This window comes from Carlito syrichta, unplaced genomic scaffold, assembly GCF_000164805.1.
Source record: "Carlito syrichta isolate Samal-C Ts95f unplaced genomic scaffold, Tarsius_syrichta-2.0.1 Scaffold307203, whole genome shotgun sequence".
Taxonomy (NCBI): domain Eukaryota; kingdom Metazoa; phylum Chordata; class Mammalia; order Primates; family Tarsiidae; genus Carlito; species Carlito syrichta.
Window position 1 is genome coordinate 731667 of NW_007251299.1, and position 11908 is coordinate 743574.

The 11908-nt window shown below is 45.9% G+C and overlaps 1 pseudogene; it reads left to right on the plus strand.

Annotated features, from left to right (window-relative positions):
- Nucleotides 1–8720: 8720 nt before the first annotated feature.
- LOC103266478 lies at nt 8721–9966 on the plus strand (annotated as a pseudogene).
- The last annotated feature ends 1942 nt before the right edge of the window (nt 9967–11908 follow it).

The following is an 11908-nucleotide window of genomic DNA, read 5'->3' on the forward strand; positions in this document are numbered from 1 at the left end:
AAGTTGGTATTCAGGGAGTTTGTAACACCAACCTAATTTGGTGAGCTTGAACACGGGGCATGGCGGGGAATGGCTGGAAAGGTAGGGTAGGGGCTTGAACCCATGCAGAGTTTGTCTTGTAATCAATGGAGAACTATCAAAGGCTTTAAACTGGCAAAGTAGCCTGATCTGAGTTTTAGAAAAAATGCTGTCACAGGTAGCACTGTGAATAGTCCCAGCTAGAGCAGGAATGAAGACAGAACCAGCTGGGCACAGTGGCTCACGCCTGTAACCCCAGCACTTTGGGAGGCTGAGGCAAGAGGATTGCCTGAGCACCGGGGGTTGAGATCAGACTGGGCAACTTGGCAAGACCTCATCTCTACAATAAATCAAAAAATTAGCTGGGATGGTGGCACACACCTGTGGTTCCAGCTACTTAGAAGGCTGAGGCAGGAGGATTGCCTGAATTCAGCAGGTTGAGGCTGGGGTGGCCCTGAGTATGCCATTGCACTCCAGCCTGGGTGAGAGACTCTGACTCAAAAAAAAAAGGAAAAAGAAAGAAGTAGTTCTAGAAAGTCCCCCAAAACATGTTTAAAATACACAAGGTAGACCAGGCTCAGTGGCTCAGCCTGTAATCCCAGCACTTTGGAAGGCCAAGGCTAGTGGATTGCCTGAGCCCATGGGTTCGAGACCAGCCCAGGCAACTTGACGAGATCTCGTCTCTACAATAAATCAAAAATTAGTCAGGCATGGTAGTGCACTCCTGTAGCTCTGGGCTACTTGGAAGGCTGAAAGGGAGGGATCACCAGAGCCCAGCAGGTTGGTGCTGGGGTGACCGTGAATGTGCCACTGCACCCCACTCCAGTCTGGGTGACAGAGTGAGACTCCAGCTCAATAAATAAATAAATAAAATGCACAAAATGCCTTGCCAGTGGATGGAATCCTCTTTCTTAGACTTAAGGCTTCATCTGAGAGAGGCGTGGAGGCTCAGGAGGGCCTCGACTTTGTTTCAGGGATCACCTTCCAGACACCTCCTCTATCCCCATGCACAATTAGAATGTCAGCCCTCCTCTCATCAGGGCGCCACAGGAAATATAAAGCCAGTGACACTGGGGACAGTGTTCCTTGCTCTTGCGGGGGTTAGGAAGTCAGAAACAAGACCAATAAACAGACCTGTGCGACCAGAAAAGCATGAAAACCTCCCTTGGAGGTTTTGCGGTTTAACTAAGACTTAAGAAAGACCGGGAGCTAGGGGGGTGGAGGAGTGAGAGGTCCTTTCCTGAGAACGTCTGAAAGCACATCAGAGTTCAAAACAAGAGAGGATACTTCCTACTGATGGTGACAGAAGGCAATGAGTGCTGACATCACGTGTCAAGGATGGTTCCACACAACCCCTGCCAAAAAATTCTTCTAAGAAGATACAGCATCTTTACCTTGCTTTTGTTTAAATCAATGATTGAAAAGATTTGAAAGTATTAAAATTGCATCTCTTCTTTTTAAAGAAACACATGTCTTTTGCTTTCAAGGTCGGCACTCAGTGAAGTAGCCACTTATCAATTAAAATGTGAACCATGGCCGGGCTCAGTGGCTCAGCCTGTAATTCCCAGCACTTTGGGAGGCCGAGGAAAGTTGGATTGCCCGAGCCCATGGGTTGGAGACCAGCCCGGGCAACTCGGCAAGCCTTCGTCTCTACAATAAAATCAAAAATCAGCCGGGCGCGGTAGCACGCGCCTGTAGTTCCAGCTACTTGGAAGGCTGAGGCAGAAGGATTGCCAGAGTCCAGCAGGTTGACACTGGGATGGCCGTGAGTGTGCCACGGCACTCTAGCCTGGGCAATGGAGTAAGACTCTTACTCAAAAAAATAAAAAATAAATTAAATAAAATGCCCATGCCCACCTGCATCAGAATCACCAGGGTCTACTGTTAAAACGTACAGATTCCTGGGCCTCAGACTCACAGAGTAAAAGTACATGAAGGCAGGGTCCAGAAATTGGCACCCTTCCAACACCTCTTCAGTTTGAAGACTGAGAACATGGGAGTATCACACATTCATGTGCAGGTGAAGGGCGTCATCGTACACATAGCTTTGTCCCTCTTCAGGCCAATAGTATAAGGTCCATTCCGGTGATAATGCCATGAATGCAAGGCCAACAGGATCATAATCCACGGCTTCAGAATTCCTCTAGCCCAGTGATTCTTGATGGGGGGCAATTTTGCCCCCCAGGGAATTTTTAGCAATGTCCAGAAACATTTGATTGTCAAAATGGAAAGGATGCTACCAGTATCAATGGATAGTGGCCTGAGATACTGCTAAATGCCCTACAATGCACAGGACAGGGCCCCATAACAAAAATGTTCATCTATGCCACAGATGAGAAACGCTGCTCTAGACTAAGCTGAGCCACTGAGTTTCATAAATGAACATAGGAACTTAAACATAAATGATTTCTTTTTTTGAGTAGGAGTCACACTCTGTCACCCAGGCTGGAGTGCAGTAGCATGCTCATGGTCACCGCAACCTCGGCCCGCTGGGCTCAGGCGATCCTTCCACCTCAGTCTTCCAAGTAGCTGGAACTACAGGCACACGTCACCATGCCTGGCTAATTTTTTGATTTATTGTAGAGATGAGGTCTTGCCAATTTGCCCAGGCTTGTCTTGAACCCTTGGGCTCAGATAATCCTCTTACCTCAGTCTCCCAAAGATTGTGATTATAGGCGTGAGCCACCATGCCTGGCCTTTGGGGTCCCTTCTTTTTTTTTGAGTTGGAGTCTCACTCTGTCACCCAGGCTGGCATGCAATGGCACGCTCATGGCCATCCCAGTGTCGACCTGCTGGGCTCCGGTGATCCCTCTGCCTCAGCCTCCCGAGTACTGGAACTACAGTCGTGTGCCACCATGCCTGGCTAATTTATTTATTTATTGTATATACAGTGTCTCGCCAAGTTGCCCGGGCTGGTCTTGAAACCACAGGCTCAGGCAATCCTCTCAGCTCGGCCTCCCAAAGTGTGGGGATTATAGGCGTGAGCCACCACACCCAGCCAAATGATTATTTTTAACTAGCCATTTTGTAGCTGCCTAACATCCAGAGCCCTTCCTTTGATGAATTCCTCATCTTGTGGAAGACACTGTCTATTTCCCACAGAAACACTCCTCCACCCCCACTTCCTAGGTGAGGCCTGAGCATGTGACCAACGCCTGGCCAATCAGAAGCTCCCCTCTGGTCATTTTCACGTAGAACAAGAAATTTTAAAAATAAAATGAAACTGGGGTGACAATGAAGAATTCATTCCACAGACAGGGACGCTGGCAGTGCCAGGATTATGTCCAGCGGCAACTGCTGCAGCTTAGCATGGGGTGTCAAGAGCACCATCAGCGGCCTGTCGAGGGTTCTGGACCGTGGCTTGGCCTTCTGGCCTCTTCTGTACCTGACCAGTGGGCTCTCTGGACTTCCCCAAAAAACTGCCCCACAGCCTTTCATTTATTTACGCGTGCTTAAACCAGCCAGTGGCCCTTTCAGTTACTTCAACCAAGAATCCTGAGTAATAGAATCATTCAAAGAGCTTTCATTAGCACCGGCATCATCATTCTACAACATTCACACGTAGCTCCTATACCTTCTAATGCACGGATTAAAAGCTTAAGAAGGCCAGATGCAGTGTAATCCCAGCAGTTTAGAAGGCCAAGCAGGAGGAATGCTTGAGCCAGGAGTTTGAGACCAGCCTAGGCAACATAGCAAGACCTTGTCTCTACAAAAAAAAAAATCAAAAACTTGGCCGGGTGTGGTGGCTCATGCCTATAATTACAGCACTTTGGAAGGCCAAGGTAAGAGAATTGCCTGAGCCCATGGGTTCGAGACTAGCCTGGGCTACTTGGTGAGACCTCATCACTACAATCAATCAAAAAATTAACCAGGTGTGGTGGCGCGTGCCTATAGTTCCAGTTACTCGGAAGGTTGAGGTGGAAGGATCGCCTGAGCCCAGCAGGTCAAGGATACGGTGGCCATGAACGTGCCACTGTATGCCAGCCTGGGCAACAGAGAGAGACTCTGACTCAAAAAAAATCAAAAATTTAGCCAGATGTTGTGGTGTGCACCTGTAGTCCCAGTTATTCATGAGATTGAGGCGGGAGGATCTCCTGAACCCGGGAGATTGGAGATTGAGATTGTAGTGAGCCGTGAGCATGCCATTGCACACTCAGCTGGATGACAGAGTCCCTGACTCCCAAAAAAAAAAAAAAACTTAAGCTAAGGACACCAAAACAAACAATATACACACAGTGATAATTCAAGACATGCAATCAGGCTCACTATTGGGATAGAAGATGCTGAACTATTCATGTTTCTCTTTATTATACTGAATCATGTAAAGTTATATAGGAATCTTCAAATTCCTTTTGGGAAAGAAAGCACCTCAAAAAAATCCATTTCTAGATAAAGCAGTGGAGAAGAAATGGGAAGGCTTGATTCACAGAGGTGTCAGAATTCCAGGAACTGCCACGGCTGGTAGCAAGGAGCACGGAAGGCGTCCAAGACCAGAGCCCAGTTTAGAAGAGGCTCCAAGGTTGGTGTGAAGCCGGACATCACAGGGGAAGCGAGAAACATGGGTCATTCCAGCTTTGCAACAGAACATGTTTCAAAAGCCCATACCCTGGCTGTTGGAAGCTTGAAACATATTTCCCACAAAAATATCACTTCATGGCCGGGCATAGTGGCTCACGGCTATAATCCCAGCACTTTGGGAGGCAGAGGAGAGAGGCTTGCCTGAGCCCGCGGGTTCGAGACCAGCCTGGGCAACTTGGTAAGACTTCATCTCTACAATAAATAAATAAATTGGCAAGACCTTGTCTCTATAGTAAATCAAAAAATTAGCCAGGCATGGTGGCTTCTACACTGTTGGCGGGAACGCAAACTAGGTCAACCTCTGTGAAAACAGTGTGGTGATTTCTAAAAGAACAAAAATTGGCCTTCCATATGACCCAGCAATCTCCCTTCTGGAAATATACCTGGAGAAACTCAAATCATTCTACAAAAAAGATACCTGTGCACACAGGTCTATTGCAGCACCAGTCACAATAGTAAAAACGTGGAACTCATGCTGCCCATCAAAACTGGACTGGATAAAATGTGGCACACATACACAACGAAATATTACACAGCCATAAAGAAGGACAAAATTATGGACTTTGCACCAACTTGGATGGATCTGGAGTCTATCATACTCAGTGACCTATCACAGAAACAAAGAACTGAGTACCACATGTTCTCACTCACAAGTAGACCCTGAACACCTATCATAATACTACAAAAAAGAGATTGGCAGTAGTGGGACACTGCCAGGGTAAGGGAGGGGAGGGCACATAACATCAGTAAGGATACCTAACCCTGATCCAGGAGAAGTGAGGGCCAATGTGAGGCCCAAACTTCACCTGCACCTGAACCACTTATCTACGCAATCCTAACTTGTAACCCACAACTTTAAAATTAAATTTTAAAAATAACAAAATAAACAACAACAACAACAGAAAATCAAGTGTCAAGATGGAAAGCATCCTTCAGTTGAGGTCTGACCAGGACAAAATCCAACGAAGTAATTATATCTGCTGCCCTGGACACTCTACTTCCATTTAGCTTGAAATTAAGTTAATGTGTCTTCACAGCCACATCATACCATTGGATGGTATTAAACTCATGGTTAAGTAAAACTGAAAGAGCTTTTCACAAACTACGGCCAAGACAAACCTCCCCCATACGAATATGTGCAATTGATTTTTCATCCCAAACACAGAATTTCATGTTTACTCTTGCTAAGTTTCAGCTTGTTTTGGGCCGAGCATTTTAACCTGTCAAGATAATTTTGGATCTTGATTCTCTCTTCTATCATACTTACTATGTTCTTCCCATTTTGTGTTCTCAGTGCACTTGATATGGATACCTTCTGTGTCTTTAGCCAAGTTTTGATTTAAAATATTGAACAAGGCCAGGTGTGGTGGCTCACACCTCTAATCCCAGCACTTTGGAAGGCTGAGGTCTTTGGGAAGACTGTTTGAGCCCTTGAGCCCGGGGGTTTGAGACCAGTCCGGGCAACATAGCAAGACCTCGTCTCTACAAAAATTCAAAAAGTTCTCCAGGCATCATAGTACATACTTGGAGCCTCAGCTACCTGGGAGGCTGAAGCGGAAGGATTGCCTGAGCCCAGGAGGTCGAGGCTACAGTGAACCATGATCATGCCATAGTACTCCAGTCTGGGGGACAGAGTGAGACCCCAAGTAAAAATAAAAAATAAAAAAAAACCATGGCCGGCCACAGTAGATCAAGTGTGTATTCCCAGCACTTTGGGAGGCCGAAGTGAGAGGATTGCCTGAGCCCACGGGTTCGAGATCAGCCTGAGCAACTTGGCAAAACCTCATCTCTACAATAAAGCAAAACATTTGCCGGCCATGGTGGCATGTGCCTGTAGTTCCAGCTACCTGGAAGCCTGAGGCTGGGGTGGCCGTGAGTGTGCCACTGCACTCCAGCATGGGTAACAGAGTGAGACTCCAACTCAAAAAAAAAAAAAAATGTTGAACAAGACGAGGTAAATGATGAAATTCTAGGGCACAATACTAGGATACCATTCCAAGCAGGAAAAAGTTATCAGTCGATACTCTTTAAGCCTGCTTGTTCAATGAGCCGAGGATCTATCCAATTATACTATCATCCAATCCATCTTTCATTAAGGTTATCCACAATGGCATCTTGGCAAGAATCCTTGGGAGGCCAATGGCTTCCTCTCCTAATCATTTCCTCTCCTAATCATTGCTACCCACATCCCTATGACACCAAGCAGCCCCCTCCTCCAGCCGTCCAGACTATATTATGTGACACCTCCCAGAGCTCAGCTGACCGGGCCACAGGAAGGACCCTGATGCCAGAGAAGCCATGCATCACAGGCTGGCACAATCAGGGCCTCTCCCTTCGGAATTTGGAAACCGCACATTAAACTCTTCAGTTCCTGGAATTGAGAAGTGGTATATAAAGCGAGGGGCTGGGGCAGCCACAGACGTCCAACACACACAGGAAGTCAGAGTGCTGAGAAGAAAAGGGATCAGACACACCCACAAGCTGTGATGGTCAAGAAAGATATACTCTTAACCATTCAGTAATTTTGAGGTTGGGAGAACATCTGTCCACCTTCAGATCTGCAACACACTGTCCTCTCTTCCCTCACTTCTCTGAGTCACCAGCAGAGGCTTCCTTTACATGGAAGTTCTCTGGGTCTAGAAAAATGCCACTAGAGAGGAGATGGGCCTCATTGTCTGAGGATCACAGACATTTAAAAGTCCATGGATGTGGAAGGACCTGGACAAGTCCACAAAGTTTGTAAGTAATGAATCTCAGTCCTGGAATCCAAACACCCTAACTCACAGCCAGATATTCTTTCCCTAACATCACCCGCCACCTTCCCACTTGAAGAAGGATAGAAGAATGAGGTACTCAATGGACTCTTTTTGCTTTTCATTTTCAGCTCTTGTTCACAGATGGTGTGTGAATTTTCTTTATTTGAATAACAGAGTTGAAAAGCGTGGTACTTGAAAGAAAAAAATGGACAGTTATGGGGAAAGATTGTGATTTTTAAAATAATTATCAAGGCCGGGCTCAGTGGCCCAGCCTATAATACCAGCACTCTGGGAGGCCGAGGCAAGTGGATTGCCTGAGCCTGCGGGTTTGAGCCCAGCCTGAGCAACACGGTGAGACCTCGTCTCTAAAATAAATCAAAACATTAGCCGGGCATGGTAGCAAGCCTGAAGTTCCAGGTACTTGGAAGGCTGAGGCAGAAGGATCACCTGAGCCCAGCAGGTAGACACTGGGATGACCATGAGCGTGCTACTGCATTCCAGCCTGGACAACAAAGTGAGACTCCAACTCAAAAAAATTTTTTTTAAATAATTATCACGTAGAGGATAAAGTTTCTAAAAGTAAGTAACAGACCAGCATAGGCAAAAATTTAATGGATTCCTTACATTACAAACCCAATTTTTTAACATTAGAATGAGGGGCTTTCAGGTATTCCGACTATTCAAAAAATATGGATATATTCAGTTAAGTGGCTAACTTGACAACCATTTAGAAACACTGACTTTCCCTTTAGAGAAACAGAGAAACTTCAAAGTTATTTTTAACAGGGCAATAAAGACAGTGATAACACAGAATGATAGGGTATAGTATGCAATGAGGATATCTTTCATCCCCAAAGTCACTGTGTTTAAAACTTGGAAAGCTCCAAAGTGGACAGAAACTTAACCTTAGTGTGTGTTAACATCAGTCTGAACTTGGGACGCATAATACCCACTAGACCCAGGCGAAGGCCTCCAAGAGAAGCAGAGGGCCCCCCAGTGTTCAAAGAGCAAATTCGGTCTTGGCAAAACATCCCTATCCTCCAAATGGAATCAAGCACTACAGTGCATTCTCCTGAATTAATTCTCTGCAGAACATTTTTAATTACCCACCAGTTAATAAACATACAAACTCAAGTCTCTTCCCAGAGTAAGAGCTCTCCATGAAAAAAGAGACCTCGTTTACCCCTCTTCGGGCTCTGTGGGCTAGAACACAGACTGACACCTTCGTTTATATTGATTTAATAATACTCATCATGATCCACCACTTCCAGTCCCGGGATCTGGCGTGGCTGTTAGGGGCCACTTCTCACCATCGCCACCCGGGCCCGCCTCGCCTGTCTCTAGGTGCCCAGGGTAAAGGCAGCAGTGATGCTAAGGCTAGCAAGCAAAATGAAGCATGATGAGGGTCTCAAAGGGTGCCGATGTCAGCCACAGCAATCGACTCCACTAAGAGGGTTTCTGTGAGAGGCAAGCTGCTTGTTAAAGAGGCTGCAGAAAACATGGAACCAACCGTGCTGCCCATCGAAAAAGGACTGGATAAAATGTGGTACATATACACGATGGAATATTACACAGCCATAAAGAAGGAAAAAATTATGGGCTTTGAAGCAACTTGGATGGATTTGGAGTATCTAATACTCAGTGATCTATCACAGAAACAAAGAACTGAGTATCACATGTTCTCACTCATAAGTGGACCTTGAACAACTATCATAATACTGTAAGAAAAGGATTGGCAGTAGCAGGAAACTGCTGGGAGGGAATGGGGAAGCAGGATTGGCAGTACTGGGCATCTGCCTGGGGGAGAGGGGGCACACCTCATCAACAAGGGTACCTGCCTAATGAACATGTGTATATCTGACCCTGAATCGTACCCATCTTTAAAATAATTTTTTTTTTAAAAAAGAAAATCAATTAACAGAAAATACCACACTGAAAAATTAAAGAAAATTATAGCACTCATAAAAAAAAAAAAAAGAGGCTGCAGAACTTGAAGCTAATCTACCTTGGACATGCAGAGTGTGTTTTCCTGATCCAAACAAGCTTCGTTGCTTTCAGCTCACTGTAACCCCAGATGAGGGTTACGACCAAGGTGCAAAATTTCAGTTTGAAACTGAAGTTCCCGATGTGTACCACACGGTGCCTCCCAAAGTAAAGTGCTTGACCAGGATCTGGCGCCCCAACATCACAGAGACAGGTGAAATGTGTCTAAGTTTACTGAGAGAACATTCCATGGACGGCACTGGCTGGGCTCCCACGAGAATGTTAAAGGATGTTGTCCGGGGATCAAACTCTCTGTTTCCTAATTTTCCGAATTGTGATGATCCACTGAATATTGAAGGTACAGGACATCGTTGGCAGGACAAGGAGGACTTCCGGAATAAAGTGGATGACTCCATCAAACATTACGCCAGATGATAAAAGGAGAGGATTGCAGGACATCGCTGTTTGTCTCTAACGTGAAACAGCAAGAGGCAGCCCCCTCCCCTGTCCTCACGCTCCCTCTCAGTCCTCAGCATTGTCCCAGTCCTGTGACCATGTTGTGCTGAAGAAGACCATCTTCATGACTGCCCGATGTAGATGGAGAATTCAACATAAATGCAGCAAGAAAATGCCAGAAAGAGTAATAATACTCACAGGGACCAACCATGCTGCCCATCGAAGCTGGACTGGATTTTAAAAAAAATGTGTACATACACACAATGGAATATTATGCAGCCATAAAGGACAAACATCTGGACTTCACAGCAACTTGGAAGGATTGAGAGTCGATCATACCCAGTGATCTATCACAGAAGCAAAGAACAGAGCACCATATGTTCTCACTCATAAGCGGACCTTGAACAATTATAATGCTATTAGAAAACGATTGGCAGGAGTGGGAAACTGTCAGGGGAGGGGGATGGGATGGGCAGTTGAGGGAAACAGCCAGGGGAGGGAGGGGCACACCTCATCAACAAGGGTACTTGCATAATCACCACTTGTATACCTAACCCTGAATTGTAGCCCACATCTTTATAATAATAAAGAAAATAATAATAATACTCACTACATATGCCAGGCTTTGTCCCATTTGCTTACTTAATACTGACTCAGGCCAGGCTCAGTGGCTCAGCCCACCATCCCAGCACTTTAGGAGGCCGAGGTGAGTGGATTGCCTGAGTCCGCGGGTTCAAGACCAGCCCAGGCAACTTGATGAGACCTCATCTCTACAATAAATCAAAAATTCGCCGGGCGCTGTATGCGAGCCTGTAGTTCTGGCTCCTCAGAAGGCTGAGGCGGAAGGATCGCTGGAACCCAGCAAGTCGACATTGGAGTGGCCATGAGTGTGCCACGGCACTCCAGTCTGGGCGACAGAGTGAGACTCCAACTCAAAAAAAATAAAAAAAATACTGACTCAGTCCTTACAACAACTCTGTGATGTAGACTCTATTATTATTTCCATTTTGCAGATGAGGCCACTGAAGGACACAGCAGTAGTGATTTTGCTGTACAGTGGTTCAACATGACATGACTGGAGAGTGTCATGGCTGGGATTTGAACACAGGTGTCTGACTCCAGAACCGATGCTCGTAACCTCTACACTCTTGTTGCCTCTTCTAGTAACTCACCACTCGATTATTTGTTGAATAAAGTAAGAAAAAATGATAAGAATGGAATGAAGATAAAATAAACTAGAAATCTACTCAGAAGCCCTAAAAGATTCAGATAACAAGATCCAAAACAGCAAATTTAAAGTTGACCTAATATGACTGGGTACAGTGGCTCATGCCTGTAATCCCAGCACTTTGGGAGGCCAAGGTGAGCAGATTGCTTGAGTCCAGGAGTTCAAGACCAGCCTAGGCAGCATAGCAAGACTTTGTCTCTACAAAAATAACAACAACAAATAAAAATTAAAAAGTAAGGTTTTAAATTCAGATATTGGACATTTATTTCAATAGAAAAAAGGAAATGCTGCTCTTTTAAGGAATTTTTTTTTAGGACAAGACTTTTTTTTTTTTTTTTTGAGTCTCACTCTGTCACCCAGGCTGGAGTGCAGTGGCACGCTCACCGCCACCACAGCCCTGACCAGCTGGGTTCAGGCGATCCTTCTGCTTTAGCCTTCCAAATATCTGAAAACTATAGTCATGCACCACCATGCCAGGTTAATTTTTTGATTTATTGTAAAGACAAGTTCTCGCCAAGTTGCCCAGGCTGGTCTCCGACCCCTAAGCTCGCCTCCGCCTCCCAAAGTGTGAGCCACCACGTCTGGCTCAGGATAAGACATTTACCTGTGTCATCCCCCTGCTCAAAATCCATCCATTGCTCTTTGCTGCAGAGTTCATATTCCAAGGCACAAAAGGCATGATATTCCAGGCTTGAGTGCTCAGGTGGGTGTGATGTCTTCTGTGTCTGTGACCACCAAGCCCCTGCAGCTGGGGCCGCACCCCCTCTGCCACACCCCAGCATAACCTTTTCCTTTGGGGCCTGTGTCATCTCCCACCCAATGTTCCCAGCCCTAAGAATAAAGCACTGTCTTACGGTTATCCCTGTCTCACAGAAAGATTAAGCGACTT